Genomic DNA, 16,938 nt, shown 5'->3' with positions numbered 1-16,938 from the left:
CCTGCTAAATCAAACTCCGGAAGAGTGGCTGCTGCAGCATCTGTCTCCTGGTATTGAAGACGTAGCCTTACGCTGGGTTTATTACTAAACAAAAGTAATTGTATTAACTGTAAATAGACAGGAGTTAAGTGGTCATAACAGGTAACAGACAGAACAAACAAACATGCAAGCTAAGCTTGTACACTAAAGGAACTAGTTACATGTAATATATCTCACTCCAAATGTGGTTCTAATAATTTTCGCAGGCCAGATGCCCTTCCAGCTTAGGCCCAGTTCCTTTCCCCAGTAGAGTCTTGGTTGTTTCCTGCAGTCATCTTATGTGGAGCAGCTGAGGAGAACTGTCCACGAGGATTCCCTCACTCTCCAACCTTAAATAGGATTTGCATAAGATGGGAGTCCTTTGTTTCCTGGTATGATCTCCTTTCATCTGCTCATAGAAAATTACTGGAACCCATCTTGAATTCTGTACCAGGTGACATGGTCATATGTCTTTGTAGCCATTCTTTATGGGCTGACCTACATGATCACAGGAAGATTAAGCTTAGACAGTTCACTGTCTCTTGGGCTGTGTCTACATTGGCACCCCTTTCTGGAAAAGGGATGCTAATGAGACTAGTCGGAATTGCAAATGCCGCGGGGGATTTAAATATCCCCCGTGGCATTTGCATGAACATAAAATAAACCCTTTTCCGGAAGATCCCTTATTCCTACTTTCAAGTAGGATCCCATCTAGACTGGTGCTTTTCTCCGGAAAAACCCCGAGCCAGAAAAAAGCGGCAGTCATGTTCATGCAAATGCCGCGGAGGATATTTAAATCCCCTGCGGCATTTGCAGTTCCGACTGGTCTCATTAGCATCCCTTTTCCGGAAAGGGGTGCCAATGTAGACACAGCCTTGCTGATGACCCACCAGCACGGGAGTCTCTTTCACTGTTGTACCAGAGGCATCAGCAGTGGGTGTGATCCAAAGCAGCAAATACGAAATTACAGATACACAGGTCTATAGTCCTAACTTTATCTCCAAAGATGATACAAAAGACCCTCGTGATTCACAGAATCGCTATTCATGGTTCTGTGTACTCACAAGTCTCCTGGCTGGGGGAAGGCACCACGAGGGCTGGGAGCCACAGGGAACTCACTGCAGCTACCAGGAGCTGTGGTGAGTTCCCAGCAGCTCCTGGTCTGTGATGAGCTCACCACAGTGAGCTCAGGAGCTGCAGGGAGCTCACCACAGGGGCCAAGATCTGTGGGGAGCTCACCATGGCTCCTGCAAGTTTCAGTGAGTTCTCCACGGCCTTGTGATGAGTTTGGGAGCCAGGGGAACTCACCAGGGGCCAGGTGTTTCAGCTCTTCGTATTTGTACATTTCGCCATTCGTAGTGGTGCCAGGAACACAGCCACTGTGAATGGCAAGGGTTTCCTGTACATGCATACAAAAAATAATCATATTCAGTAATTCACAGCCTTTCCAACGATATGTTACATGAGCTATCTTGCATAAAGCATCTAGGTTATGGCGTCCATCACATAAGGCTATGGAATATCACAGCACACTATGCAGAACCAAATATGGTGACATTTGTAGTGTCTGCCCAGAACTAATGTGTATGCATTTGAATGTTATACTTTTTCCTAGCTCTTTGGTTTTCATGTATTTAAATGACTGGAATGTATTTCACCACATTTGTAGTTAAGTACTAGGTTCAGTTCAGCATTAGTGTAGGTTAGCAAAATAGCTCTTGGATCGCCTGGGAATTGTGCTTGCTTGTGCAAGAGTTGGGATTGGTCTTCTGTTGCCTCAGAGCCATCATTCTTTCTCTCTTGGAACTACTGACCAAGTTTTTACTTAGTTGCAGTCTTTGGAACATAAATATGACAGTAATCACTCCAGCAGTGACAAGCACTTGTTTGCCAGTTTGCTGAGCTCTCTCGACTCTTTTGCTGTGAATTAATCCAATAAATTCAAGGGGGAGAGGCACTTTTTGCCAGATTAGATGCCAGCAAAGATGAAGCAATGAAAGCTCAGTGTACAAACGAGATCATTGTGTCACAGCGCTGCTCCCAACAGGATATTGTAGGTTGGTGAGAGGTTAAAGCCGGATTTATTTCTGTGTCACAAACTGTAAAAGAAGCCGAGGACAAAGCAAATCACAGACTGGACAACAAAGTCTTTCCTGGGCTTTTGTTTAAAAATGGTGGCACAGTGGATGGGCGTCTGCTTGGCTTAAGCAACTGAAAATGGCCTATCGCGACTTGCCCTGCTAAGTCAGTGGCACAAACCTGAGCCACCTTGGACTTGAGAGCAATTACCAGTGAAGTACCCTGGTGCTGGTATGCGACAGGGCTGGTGGGCATAGGTGTGGGAAATAGAGGTACAGGGGGTGCTGTAGCACCCCCAGGTTTGGGGCATCCCAGCCACATGCCCCTGCCACCCAGGGTTCTGGCCAACTCTGTTTTCCCCTGCTTGGGGTCTCCACTTCCAGCCCTGGGTCTCGTTCAGCTGCCATCCTCACGCACAGGGGCTCAGCCCCCAACTCCAACTCCTGATCAGGTGCTAGCCCCACATGAAGGGTCTTGGCCATCAGCGTTGCATCCCGCTGCTGGCCCTTCCACCTGGCCCTGTTTGCAAGGTCCCACACAGCCACTGGACATGAGGTCCTGACTGCCAGCCCTACATGTGAGGTCCCAGGTGCTGAGCCCATCTCCAAGAGTCAGTGAGGGGCACAGACAAAGGTAAGGGGGGTGTATGTATCACCTAGCACCCCCACTCCAAAAACTGTTCCTGCACCACTGCTGGTGACAGACTTCGCCAGGCCCTGAGCAATGTGGGGAGAGACCTCGGGTCTGGGCCCTTTGGAAGAGGCAGGGCCTCAGGCAGAAGTGGCTGGGCCAGGGGTAGCCAGCCCTCAGCGCAGCCCAGACTGCACCACACCTCTCCTATCTCTCTTAGAGATGCCCAGACCTTGCTGGATGGGGGTCCAGCAGCGTTTGAATGGTCCTGGGGCTTCACGGTACTGTCCCAAGTCGCTGGGCCATAGGGCAACTGCCCCCTTCCCTCTCGCCCATCAGCAGCCCTAGTCTCAGAAATGCCAGATTTCTAAGCCTTTGGAACCATCACCCAAAAGAAAGCATAGAATTCCCCACCCCTCATTTGCATATGTTCGTGTTGAAGACTGGCCAGTGTAGATGTATCCTTAAAGAGATGACAGCGTGCACGCACGCACACGCACACACGCGCACGCGCACACACACACACACACACACACACACACACACACACACACACACACACACACACACACAGAGAGAGAGAGAGAGAGAGAGAGAGAGAGAGAGAGAGAGAGAGAGAGAGTGGTACTGCAAAATAAACCTGGCTGCTTGGAGCAACAGCAATGAAAAAGTCTACATCCTGCCTTGCTAGATTTCTTCATTCCTGGCCAAAAAGCACCACCTCTGTCGAGAAAAATATAATGCATTAGGAAATCCTGCTTTGTATCCTCCATCTTTAGCTCTCATTCTTATAACTGGCCCTCAGCCTCTCTCTGCCACACTCATTCATCCTCCAGCACATCAACTCTCAATTCTAGCTGCCTTTTCCTTCCACCAACCCCAAATACCCTGTCTCAGGCCAGACCTCAACTCAGCAGAATGGGGGGGGAGCAGAAACAAGGACAACAAGGACACTGGACCCGAGTTTGGGTCAATAGCTGTGTGCATATGATGCCGCTGAGCTGCCCATAGGCTCCTGACACACAGCAGTGCCATCTCCCTGACTCCAAAAGGGAGGGGAAGGGGCACTGAAATGTTGCAGCAGATGGCCAGCCAGCCTCATCCTGATATGTCTTTATTCCTGGCTAAATCAGCAATTTCTATCTAGCAATTATCCAGGCATGATTTCTACATCAGAAATTCCCAATGACATTTCACTTGGAACGATTAGCAAGGCACGAGTTTCTAGAAAGCCTGAGAAGTCAGATTCAAAACTGATTCGATTGCAACAGAGCACAGCTGTCTTGTGCAGGAAAAGAGGGAGCAGCAAATGACTGTGTATGCGAATCTGGGCTTTGGTGAAAAATTAATCAAGGGGAACCATTTATTCAAAGGGATTAGCAAGAAAATGGTGCTTGAAAATGAATCCCTATCTTGTAACAGGGATAATCTATCATGAGTTACACCATTAAGAATTTACGACGCCAAATTCAGACCTAAAATCAGCAGTGCAGTTCGGAGGGTGACAGTGGCATGATGGTGGATTACAATATCTTTGATTTATATCATATAAATGACAGTCCTAGAAGACTAGTAAAAGAGTAGGGAGAACAGACATTAACACACAGGAGCAGACCTGCATAAACAATGTGCTGGCCAAAGACAAGGCACAAGGCCGTTCCTTAGAATTTATGGGCCCCTATGCAGTACTATTAAACTGGTGCCCCTATACCTGATGGCAGCTGGAGGAGGACAACACTTTTTTAGAGGCGTGATTTTACAATCTTCAGCAACACACTATTTAAATAATTTGTAAACAAATTTTAAACCAAGGTCCTATAGATTAACACAGTAAATTCAGTAACTGACAGTATTTACCTGGGATTGGCAAATGCCTGTTCAATGGCTTTATTGCCACTTGGCTCTTTCACGGGTTCAAGGTTCTGCTAATAGGTCTGGTGGGCTTTGTCACTTTTTAGTTAACTAGAACCTTTCTGGAGGAAGCAGAGCCACAGAACAGCGATAGGAAGAAACAGATGGGGAGCCATTAAGACCCAGTGGTGCCTAGGGTTGTCATATGGTTGAAACAAAAATATCGAATACCCCCTCGCCCCAAAAAAAATTTTTTGAGAAAAAATTCTGTTGAAGGAAAAATAAGGGGGGGGGGGAGGAGACCAAAGTTGTTGAGCAAAAAAGAAAAAAAAAGTCTCCGTTTTGTGCCAGCAGCCTTACAGAACCAGGTAAGCAGGTCATCGGGGGGGGGGGGAGTGTCGGGTGGAACTGGGCTGGCCACGGGATATTGGGGGGGGAGGGGCGGCCGGCAGGGGCAGAGCTGGCCGGGGGAGCTCAGGAGGGGAGGAGAACTGGCCGCCAGAAGCAGGGCTAGCGGGGGGTGCAGTGGGGCTGGCCAGGGAAGATCCGGAGCAGGAACCGGCCAGCAGGACACAGAGCTGGTGGTAGAGGGAGGGGAGAGAGGGACTGGCTGGGGAAGATCCAGAGCCAAAATGGGGGTTCGCAGAGCTGGCAGAGGGGGCAGGGAAATGAATCAGCTGGCGGGGAGCAGGACTGACCCGGGCTGTGCAGATCTCAGGGCACTCCCGTCTCACGTGAGTCAGGCCGGCTGCGGCTCTACCACATGCTTGACCAGCGCACAGTAGCATGGACTGGGCTGCTTCACACGCAACCAGGGCTCCCAGGGCTGATCGCGCCCCGCCTCCCAGTCACTTCCCCCGCCCATGCCAGGCTTCCGTCCAGTGCCCAGCCGAAAAACCGGGAAATACCAGGCATTGCACATGTCCGGTATTTTCTGGATTTTTTTTTACCGGGCAGAGGGCCCAAAAACCGGACAGTCCAGTAGAAAACCAGACACCTGGCAACCCTACAAACTGACCTGCCTGTTTGCAGAGCTCAAAACGTTTCCCAGCCAGACAACCTGCCTGCTTGGCCATGTGCTTAAAGAACAATACAGCCAAAGAGAGGGGGTGTGATTATTCTTGGCTGCCTGTTATTCCAATAATCAGCTCCTATTGGCTGGATCTGCCAGAAACCAGCCAATGAGAATGTGCTAGGGGTGTGATGGCTCCTATAACGTCCCCCCTCCCCTCCAGTTTCAAAGTCAATGGAGCCCTGCAGCCGCATGGTGGGCGGGCCTGTGGGGTGAGCTAGGCACCTGTCTGGGGCTCCCTGCTGCTTCCACAGGCCAGATCTGGTGGTTTGGTTGGCTGGATTCAGCCCTTGGGACATATTTTCCCCAGGTCTGCTCTAGTAAGACTGGCTTTCCTTGGGGTCAAAGACAAAGCCCTTGAGCACAGCCTGGCAATGCCTGTAGGGTTGGCCACCGCCTGGTTCCCCGTTTGTTCCATGCAAAGCACTAGGGGAGGCTAAATGAACTGGCATCTGCGTTGGATGGGCACAGCAGCCCTGTCTGTGGGTGCTTGGTGGCTGAGATTGTTGCACTAGCTGCTGTATTTCAATTATCCATGCAAGGTACTTAAGGTTCCAGGCTGGGATTTGGGACACCCGGCTCTTCCACTGCCTCCCCGTGTGACGTTGAATGAGTCCCTCAGGGCCAAGCAGCCCTCCCCAAATGTGCAGGGACCAAAACCCAAGTAGGGTCAAATCAGGCTGAGGCCAGGGCAGTGACATGGAGCCATCTGGATCCCATGAAGCTGGACCCAGGCCACCAAACCAGGTTTTCCCAGAGCCAAAGGCAAGGCCCTGCCCCATCCCAAAGTAAGCAGGCCCACCCCTAGAGTGGGAAGCTGTCCCCGGCAGGCAGGAACTGTGAGAACAATTTTGGGGCCATGCAGGACAAGATGCTCAACGGGCACCCACAGGGCACTGCTGTGGGGAAGGTGGCTCCAGGCGTCACTAGGCATATGGGCAGAGGGGTGAGCAGGGCCGGGAGGCGACACAGCCTCCGGGAGATGGAGATTGGAGGCCGCGGCTGCCTCCTGGGCTACATAGAAACAGATGTTGGAAAACAGGAGCTGGTGCAGCAAAGAGCCCCATGTTCCGAGAGCTGAAGAAAAACACCTTCTATTTAGCGTCAGCCAAAGGACGCTGAGAGGGGACTTCACAGACGTGTCTAAAGGCTTCCTGGAGCGAAAACGTCCCTGATGAAAGGGCTAGTTCATGTTGCAGAAAAAGGCAGAACAAGGCTGGTGGCAGGAAGGGGCAAAAAGACAAGCCCATGGGAGAAATGAGGCACAAATATTTCCCGGGGAGGCTGATGCACCATTGGCACAAACAGCCAAATCCAGTGAGGAAGGCAGTGAGGGATTTTTGGTGTCTCCAGTGCAGACGAGCTGCCTTTCTGGTGTGTGTGGGGTCAGAACATAGCAACTTTGAGGAGATACAGAGGGCTGGGATGTGCAGGGGGCAGACCTGATGCTCTAATGGGCCCCTCTGGCCTTAAATTCTGCTAATGAGTGAAAAGCTGGGTGGGGCTAAGGGGAGCAGCACCTGGGGCCTCACTGCTGTCATGTTATTGGATAGCGAGGGGAGCAGGCGGGTCACATGGGGGGGGGTGTTCGCCCCAAAAGTGGTACAGAGGGGGCCATGTAAGGGGTCAAACAAAAGCTTACTTTCTTCTGATTCTGTATCTGCTCTTCTTATATCTGTATAATGTCTGTGTGTGTAGTTAGGAATCTGTATGGAGACTGGAAGTCTCTCTGAATGTGCTTGAGTATTGGGCAAAGTTCGGTCTATGGACATGCTAATTAGTGAGGCTATGTGGGTGGGACAATGGCAGTCAATAGGCCAAGGACACACGTCAAGAATGAGGGCTGACACCTAAGGGCTGCCAGCAGAGAACACAGAGATAGGCCGCTGGCCAGGTGACCTGCTGCAGCCAAGAAGAGACCAGGAAGGAAGTATAAATATGCCATGTGGTCGACTCCATCTCAGCTCAGCCCTTCATCCCAGAGGCAGCAGTGCAGGGATCGAAGAGCCGGAAAGAACTGTGGACCCATCCTGACCTAGGATGCTCAACAAGGACTTTTAAGCCAGCAGCTATAACTTCTCTGCTAGAGCCTGCATCGAGAACTGAGAGATTCGATGCATGTAATGTATGATACTTTAGCAACCTCACTCTCATGCTTTTCTTTATTGTAGTAATAAACCTTTAGATGGTAGATTCTAAAGGATTGGCGCAGCGTGATTTGTGGGTAAGATCCAGTGGGTAAATTGACCGGGGATCTGTGGCTGGTTTCTTGGAACCGGACAGAACTTGTTCGGGGAAGGTGAGATTGGGTTCTAGACCCCTCACCTGTGTATGAGGCCTGGAGCCATCTGGGGCGTGGATATTGCTGGGGTGTTGGAGGGGTTTTGCTCGGGAGGCTTCAGGCAGGCAGCTGAAGCGCCCTCTGGGCCTGGTTTGTGGCCTGTTTGGAAAGGTCTCCAGTCTGGGGGCTGTAAGGAGCCCCGAATTTGAGCAATTCACCCTTAGCGGATGCCCTAAGCTGTGCCCAGACCTGGCCCAGTCCCTCACAACTGCCCAGCCCGCTGGGCCCCAGACCCTACTGCCATTCAGTGGGGCTTCAGGGGAACCCCTCAAACACCCAGAGGGGCCGGCCAGGACCAGGACACCAGCCTAGCAGAGGATGGGTGGGAGGGTGGCAGTGACATCACAAAGGGCCCATTGCACGACCACAGCCCACTGGGGGACAGTGATGACCTCACAAAGAGTCCCTGGCAACAGCCACTCAGGATAGAGGTGCAAGGCTGGGGCAAGCGCAGTTTCCTGTGGCTTGGCAGCAGCATGGCCCCTTCCCAGGCTCTCTGCGGGGGCCGGATAGAAAATTGGGACCGAGGGGCAGGGGCCAGGAGGAGTCTTGTCAGCGTTTTCACCTTCTCTGCGGCCGGTCGTGTCAGCCCTGGTGAGACGGTCGGAGCCTCGGAAAAGTTTGGAGCCTGCTCAGTCTGCTTCCCCGTTTGCCCCCTGCCTCCCCTCTGTCTCGCCTTTTTCTGCGTCTTTCCCCCTTTCCTGCCCTCCACCCCACCAAGCAGAGGCCGTGGGTGTTGGGGGGTTGGGAGGCCTCACACAGCACTCGGGCTAGCAGAGCGCTGGGAGCTGGAGGTGACCTGGGCCCTCTGTTTGGACGTGTGCTGAGACCCCCCCCCCCCCCGAGCTCCCAGAGTCTCACTGCCGAATGGCCGAGCAGGTGGTTACTGACAGGAGAGACTGGCGGCCTTTTGTTCTCTTTCAAACTGTTCTCGGGGAGTCCTTATGAATGGTTCCCAGCCAGGTGGGAAGGGCCTAACAGCTGGGGCTCCGCAGGGGTCTGTTTTGGGACGCTTCCCTGTCTTCATCAGCCATTTAGCTATTGGCATACAGAGGGTGCTTAGTAAGTTTGCAGATGATCCCAAGCTGGGAGGAGTGGGGGGTCATCCTTCAAACTGATCTGGACAAAGTGGAGAAATGGGCTGAGGTAAACAGGATGAAGTTGAATGAGGAGAAATGCAAAGTGTTCCGCTTAGGAAGGAACAACCCATTTGGCACATGCCGAATGGGAAGCGACTGGCTAGGAAGGAATCTAGGGGTTCATAGTGGATCACAAGGGAAATAGGAATCAATCGTGTGACACTGTAGCAAAACCAAGCAAACAGGATTCTGGGCTCCATTAACAGGAGTGTTGTGAGCAAGACTCGAGAGGTGCTTCCTCCATTCTACTCTGCACTGATTAGTCTTCAATTGGAGTCTCGCTGCTGTTGGATTATTGTCTCCAGTTCTGGGCACCACATTTCAGGAGTGTGTGTTCTATTTCCAGAAAAAGTTATGGAAATAGTGAACTGCAATTTGAGTCTTTTTTTTTTTTTTTTTTGAAGAGGCATTTCTGAAGTCAAATGTCAGTAAAAACCCTCTTTCAGAAGCTCCTTTCTTCCTGATGGGAGGAGGAAGACTGGGCTTCCAAAAGAGCGGGTTTGCACTTCCACAAAAAAATCAGTAGAGCAAACGCATTCCCTGGATGCATCAGGGACAGGGGAAGGAATGGAAGTTGATATCAGGTCCTGGCTGGCCTTGGGATAGGGACCCTCAAATCCCACACACCCGGGTGGGGAAGAGGGCTCGTTGGCACAGCCTGGACACTGGTCTATTGACCCTGCCCCATCTCTCTCCCCCACAGCGCGTCAGCTCCTGCATCATGCCCAGGGTGTCCTAGGGGAGAGCCAAGGCCAGGAGCAGCAGAGCCCGGCTGTAACTCCCCCCTCCCTGCGTTGGAGTTGAGTTACCTCTGAGCTGGCCCCTGGCCCAGGGGTGGGCAGGCGGCTCCCACAGGCCGCAGGGCTGGGGGTTGGCAGTGACCCCTGGGGAAGGCAGAGTCAGAGCCAGGCCTGAGCAGGGTGTCCAGGTGTCCAGTCTGGAATCAGACAGGCCAGTATTTGAGCTCTCTGTGTGGGAAAGAAATGGAGACAATAGAAATGAGACAGTGGAAACGGCCGGGAGTTCCCGAGGACGATGGAATGTCGGTTGGGATGGAAGGTAAGTGTGTCCCGTATTTTTGTTGAAACCATCTGGCAACCACAGGCCTGAGCCGGACTGGGGCCCAGATCATCTTCTCCTGGCTCAGGGGAGACCCTGGGACGTTAAGGGCCCCTGTTGCAGCCAGGCTCCTTCCCCGCCCTGGGTCCCTCCTTGTCTTTCTGGAGCATCTGGAGGAGCAAGTCCCCATGGAGTGCCCTACCCACCGCCCTTTGCCCCAGAAGCTGGGGGTCTCATTAGCTCCTCTCCCCAGTGGCTCCAGCCTGAGGAGGGAGGCGCCTGGCCCAGGGGGGTTGGGAGCTGGCTGCAGGACACTGATGGGGCCCGGTCTCCTCCCTTCCATCCCAGCTCAGCACAGCCCCCCACTAGGGAGCTTGGGGCCCAGCTGAGGCCAGCCAGGGAGGGGCCTGACCCCTCTGCCCACTGCTGCTGTGGCAGAGGTAAGAGACCCCGCTGGGCAACGGGCCCCCAAGTCCTGACACTGACAGACGCCAGGCCAGGGGGCCTGCTGAAATGTGGCTCCCCAAGCCTGCCCCCGCCCCCTCCAGGGAATGGGAGCCCTGTTGCTGCGCACCAGAGCCTCTGAGAGCAGCCCCACGGGAGGGTGAGTCTGTCTCTCTCCCCTCCCCCATGCTCCATGTAGGACCAGCCCCTCCCCAGGCACCAAGGCGCCAGCTCTTTGTGGGGCCAGGGAGGCAGCCCGCAGGAACCCAGCCCCAGCCAGGGCCCTCGGGCAGCCAGACGCTGCAGGGGAACAGCTGGCGCGGGGGATGGATGGGGGTGGGAGGCGTCAGCAGCTCCTGAGCTGATAGGCCAGGAGGGGTCTGGCCCTGAGGGGCACTAGAGAGGCGCTGCGCCCATCCCAGGGCCCAGCTTTCACTGCCCCCCTGGTTCCCAGGCACCGCGTCTGACAGGCCCTTGCTCTCTTGGGACAGGAGGAACCCGGGCACGGGGACATGCCCGCTCCTCTCATCTGACCCTGGGCCTAAGTGCCCCAGCTCAGCACAGGAGGGAGCCACCAGCAGGATCAGCGCATTGGTCAGAGCTTTTCCTGCTCACGGCGGGACTGGAGCTGCAGCCGCGGCCGGGCGCCAGAGGAGAGGGAGGGGCTGCCCCCGCGGGGGATGGAACCGCCCACCCATCCCCTGTTCATGGACAGCGACCTGCACAGCCTCGTGAGTCAAGGCCAGCTTACAGACTATAGCCACTAGGCTGCACTGCCCTGCCTAAAGGGGCAAAAAACTGTCACTGGCCATTGGGCCACACTGCCCTGAGAGAAGGGGCTAGGTACTGACTGGCCATTGGGCCACACTGCCCTGAGAGAAGGGGCTAGGTACTGACTGGCCATTGGGCCACAATGCCCTGAGAAAAGGGGCCGGTTACGGACTCCACCCACTAGGCTGCGCTGCCCTACGCCAGGCACTGCCAGAGGGAAGCTGGGAGCCCGCAGGATTTGTGGCAGGAGAAGCTGCCGTCCCCTCGGCACCAGGCGCGGGTTGGACCCAGCGGCCCGATGGTGATGCTGCCAGCCCTGGCACTGAGTGTGTCATGGTGCAGACTGAAGAACTGGCCCAGCAGCCAGGGCCAGGCGCGGTCACACACGGGACCCGGGCAGCAGAGGAGGAAACCAACCGGCCAGGGCAGAGAGGCCAGACGGGGGCTGCACCTTGGGGACCTGCTGAAGCCTGGAGCAGAGGCCTCCCCATCGCGCCACTTCCCTCAGACCCCGAGCTCGGGCTGCCGGTGCCCTTCAGCCAGGGCGCCTGGTGGAGAAGCCACAGCAAACACGGCGCGTCGCAGCCCTGCCCTGGGTGCTCATGGCCTGGCCAGGCCATTCCCAGCGAGACTCCCATCCAGTGCAGATCCCTATGGCAGGGTGGGGAACCTCAGGTGCGGGGGCTGGCTGCAGGGGGGAGGGTGGCTGGGAAGCAATGCAATGGGTCAGGGACCTGAAAAGGGCAGCAACTCCTGCTCCAGCAGCAGCACAGAAGGAACGTGGCATGTTCTGTGAGTGCCGCCTTCCTTCAGTGCCACGGCTGGGGACAACCCGGCTTTCAATGCCGGGGGCGGAGCGCAGTGGCTGCTGGCAGGACATGCAGCTTAGAAGGCAACATGGCTGCCAGCAGCAGCACAGAAGGCAGGGGTGGGGAATCTGTTATTGCCACTTTCCCTTCTGCGCTGAAGCTGCTGGTGTGCAGCCAGAGCGTGGGGGCCAGGTGCCTACCTGAGAAGGCAGCGCAGAAGGGAGGGTGGCCTGGTATGGCAGTGCCTCCTTTTCTTCTGCACTTCTGCTGGTAGTGGCACTGCTACTAACAGGGAGGCTGGGGGCAGTTATAAGGGGTCAGGTGCCCAACCCGGCTGGCAACCCCACTGCCAGCAGCAGCGCAGCAGGAAGAGGAGCTCCCTTTGAAGTCAGTGCCAGCAGCAGCAGCAGAGCAGAAGGAAGTTCAGCTGGTGATGCCGTTGCCACCCTTCCGTCCGTGCTGCTGTTGGCCAGGCTGGGCGGCAGAGAGCAGTTGCCCCTCCAGCCGCCGAGCTCAGAAGTCCAGGAGAGATCAGGGACATTTCTTCTTATTTCCAAACTCCTCCGGGACGGAGACCTGGAGACTGAAGACGATGCCACAGCTGGGAAAGTCCAAATGTCCGGTGCCCCTGTGAGCGACCCTCCTGCCCTCGCCTTGCTGCCCCCTTCTGGGTGGGGACCCCCAGGGGGAGAAACGCTGCACTAGGGGATTCCTCTATGACCCCGAGAGCCAACACAGCCAGGAGTTCCTGGCAGCCCCTTTCCCACCACTTCCACAGAGGCGGCGGTAGGTTCTAAGGGGAGGTTTCCCCCAGCTCAGAGATCTGCCTGGACGGAGAGGGGAGGAACAAAGGAGGGCCTGGCCAGGAACTCCCAGGGCCAGGGCAGGGCTCACGCGGCAGCACCCCTGGAAGCAGCAGCAGATCTAGGGCAGGGTGAGCGGGGCGGCTGCCCCGGGCCCCGTGCTTCGAAAGACCCCACGCATGCGCTAATAACAGTCAGCTGTGGCCGTGGTGCATGCGCAAAATTGTGCTGCCCAGGGCCCCATGGCGCTCTCATCTGCCCCTGCCCGGCAGGGAGTGGCCAGAGAGTCGTGGGTACAGACTGGGGTATGAAGGAACCTGCTGCTCAGCCAGGCACAAAACACTGTGTCCAGCCCAGATTTATCCAGCCTCCCGCTGACTCTAGAGTCCCTGCTGCCTCCTCCTGCATAGCCTGGAAGAGCAAAAATGAATTATGGCCTCCGAGAGATGCTCCCTCGATGCCAAAATCTCCACCCTCCTCGGGTGTAGCAATAGCAGGAGCCAAGTAAAAAAATTGTGAGACTGGTTTAAAATCAAGAGATTGAAGAGAAATAAGCCAATTTGTGTTTTTATGAGCTTTGCTTTCTGGGCCGTAAGCACACACTCGGGTCTGTTTCAGCCATTCCCTGCAAACCAGAGGACGTGAAACACTTTTCCCATGACGGCCAAGGGGCCGCTACACCCCAGGGCCAGTGGGGACAGAGCGGTGCCAGCTGAGCCCCCTCTGTGGGATGCAGCTCACAGGCACAGGAGGAGTGTTTCTCTTGCCATGACAACAGCCCCGCCCCAGGCAAAGCCCTCCCAGACTCCTGGCTGGAGCAGTCATGCCTAGCAGTCAGAGCAGTGACTGTCAGAGCCCTGGGTTGGAGCTGGGGCCAGGCATACCACAGCAGCACAAAGGCTGGTCTCCTGGGCACAGACTTGAATGGCCGAAGGGACCATCATGAGCATCTGGTCTGACCCCCTGCACCTTCAGGCCCAGAACCTCACCCAGCCCCCCTGGTCCCTGCCCTACACTCCCTGGCTGAGTTACTGACACCCTCACATCATGGCTAAGCGATGTCAAGGGATGGAGAATCCCCTGTTGACATGACTTGAACCCCAGCCACTAACCCCCCCCACCTCAACCATGAACCCCCCTGGCCACTAACCCCCCCCCAGCACTAATCGTTCCTCCTCAGCCATGAACTCCCTGGCCACTAACCCCCTGTACCTCAGCCATTGACCCTCCTGGCCACTAAACCCCCTCATCAGCCATTAATCCTTCTAGCCTGTAATCCTCTTCCTCAGCCTTTAACGCCCCTGGCTATTAACAACCCCAGCCACGAACCCCTCTGGCCGCTAACCCCCTCCCCCCAGTTATTGACCCTCCTGGCTACTAAACCCCCACATCAGCCATTAACCCCTCCAACACCTGGCTCTCCCCATCCCCATTAGCCAATAAATGCCCCGGACACTAACACCCCCCCATCTCAGCCATTAAGTCTCCTAGGCTACGTCTAGACTGGCCCCTAAAAATGGAAAAGCGATGCAAAGCAGGTAAATCAGCATAGGGAAATCCGCGGGGGATTTAAATATCCCCCGCGGATTTAAATAAACATGTCTGCCGCTTTTTTCCCAGCTTGGGGAAAAGCCGGAAAGAAGCGTCTAGACTGGCCCGATCCTCCTTTTCTGGAGGATCTCTTATTCCTACCTTCCTGACTTACCTGCTTTGCATCGCTTTTCCGGAATTTGGGGCCAGTGTAGACGTAGCCCTGGCGTGTAACATCTCTTCACATGCAAACCTCAGCCACTAACCACCCAGGTTGCTAACTGCCCACCTCGGCTATTAGCTCCCCCTGTGATAACCTCCCCGCCTCAGTTATCAACCCTCCCAGCACTCAACCCTCCCACCTCAACAATTAACCTTCCTGGACTGTAACCCCCCCCCCCACCTCAGCCAATAACCCCTGCCCCCCAGCAGCTAACGCCCCTGTGCTGTCACTCCCCCAACTCAGCCATTAACCCCCCTGGCCACTAACCCCTCCCAGTCATTCATTGCCCCCCCACTAACCGCCTCTCCTCAGCCATTAACCCCCCGGCCATGTATCCCACCCAGCCATGGGAGTCTTCAGGGTCTCCCTCTGCTCCTCTGCCAGCCTCTGCAGAAACAGCGGCTCCCCCCCCCCCTCCTCAGCATGTGCAGCTTGTTAAATCCAGCCACAATCGTCTCCCACTTGTAAGGTTACCAGGTAGGTTTAGAAAAAAATACTGGACACGCTTGATGGGGGGAGGGGACCAGCTGGAAGGGGGGCAGGGCTGGCTGGGAGGGGGAGGCAGGGGCAGCGTGGCTAGCCAGGGGAGATGGGGGAACCAGGGGGCAGGGCTGGCGGGCGTGGGGTTGGGGCAGTGCAGCTGTCCCGGGGAGATGGGGTAGGGGTCTGGGGCAGCACGGTTAGCCAGAGGAGATGGGGGGGCGGGGCTGGAGAGTGGAGTGTTGGGGCAGCATGGCTGGTCCAGGGAGATGAGGGAGGGATCAGGGCAGCGTGGCTGGCTGGAGAAGATGAGGCGGGGGTAGAGTGGCTGGCTGGGGGAAATGGGAGGGCCGGAGGCGGGGTTGGTGGGTGGGAGGTTGGGGCAGCACAGCTGGCCCGGGGAGATGTCGGAGATGTCAGGGGCAGCGCGACTGGCTAGAGGAGATGGGGGCAGTACAGCTAGCCAGAGAAGATGGAGGGGCCAGGGGGCAGGGTTGGCGAGCGTGGGGTTGGGGCAGCATGGCTGGCTGGCTGAAGATGTTGGGGGGGGGAGAGCTAGCAAGAGGAGATGCGGGGGGGGGCCGGGGGCAGGGCTGGCAGGCGGGGGGTAGCTGACCCGGGGAGATGGGGGAGGGTTTGGGGGCAGTGTGGTTGGCCCGGGGAGATCGGGAGGAGAAGAACTGGCCAGCAGGAAGCAGGGGTGGCCGTGGGGGTCGGGGGCTGTGAAGCTGGTCAGAGGAAGTGGGGGGAGGGGGTGGGACTGACCCAGGCACATGCAGATCCCGGGGCGCTGTCAGTCCCGTGCACTGTCCAGAGAAGCGCGAGTGAGTCTGGCTGCGGCTCCACCACGCACTCAGGAGCAGGGACAGGGCTTCTCCTCCTCAAGACATCAGATGCAGCCAAGGCTCCCAATGCCGCTCGCGCCCTGCCTCCCAGCCACTCCTCCCACCCCTGCCAGGCTTCCGGCTAGCGCCCAGCCAGAAATCCAGGAAATACTGGACATTGCACACATCTGGTATTTTCTGAATTTTTTTTTACTGGAGAGAATGCCCAAAAACCGGACTGTCCGGTAGAATACCAGACACCTGGCAACCTTAGTGGTGCCCCAAATTTTTGGTGCCCTACACAACTGAGTACTCTACATATGGGTACAGACAGCTCTGACAAGAGTCCCAAATCCAGTTTCCAAATTAAACACCACTGAATTTGAAAGTGTCTGGATCGAGATCTGAACCAGTCTTCCAAGTGTTGCATCCAAAATCCAGATGACAAACCTATCCCACCGAAGACAGTAGAAGGGACTCCGGAAGATGCTGCTCACCTTCTAATCCTGGAAATTTAGGGGCAGAGTAAAATAAACTGAATTTAATGTCAAAATAACTAGCACAGGGAAGAGGCTACACTATTCATAGTCCTATTTCATTCAGACCCTCCAGTCTTGAACCTGCAGCTGTTGCAGAGTTTCCCTTCTGTGGCTGAAACCCTGAACATCCTGTAAAATGAAAGTCCAGCTTGGCATGAAAATCATGACCATGATCAGACTTTTCCATTCAGCTGGGGACAGGTCCAGCAGCCTCTTGCTATGGAATTTTGTACCTGGATACAGTATTTAGTTCTACCTATCTGAATTAATTATACCTCTTCCCAATTGGCAAAACCACTTAGGTTCTTTTATGTTCTCGTTGGGGG

The sequence above is a fragment of the Pelodiscus sinensis genome, chromosome 12 (genome assembly GCF_052426305.1).
Source record: "Pelodiscus sinensis isolate ZL-2025 chromosome 12, ASM5242630v1, whole genome shotgun sequence".
In the NCBI taxonomy this organism is placed as follows: domain Eukaryota; kingdom Metazoa; phylum Chordata; order Testudines; family Trionychidae; genus Pelodiscus; species Pelodiscus sinensis.
The sequence above is the reverse complement of the archived record's forward strand: the minus strand, read 5'-3'. Positions refer to the sequence as shown.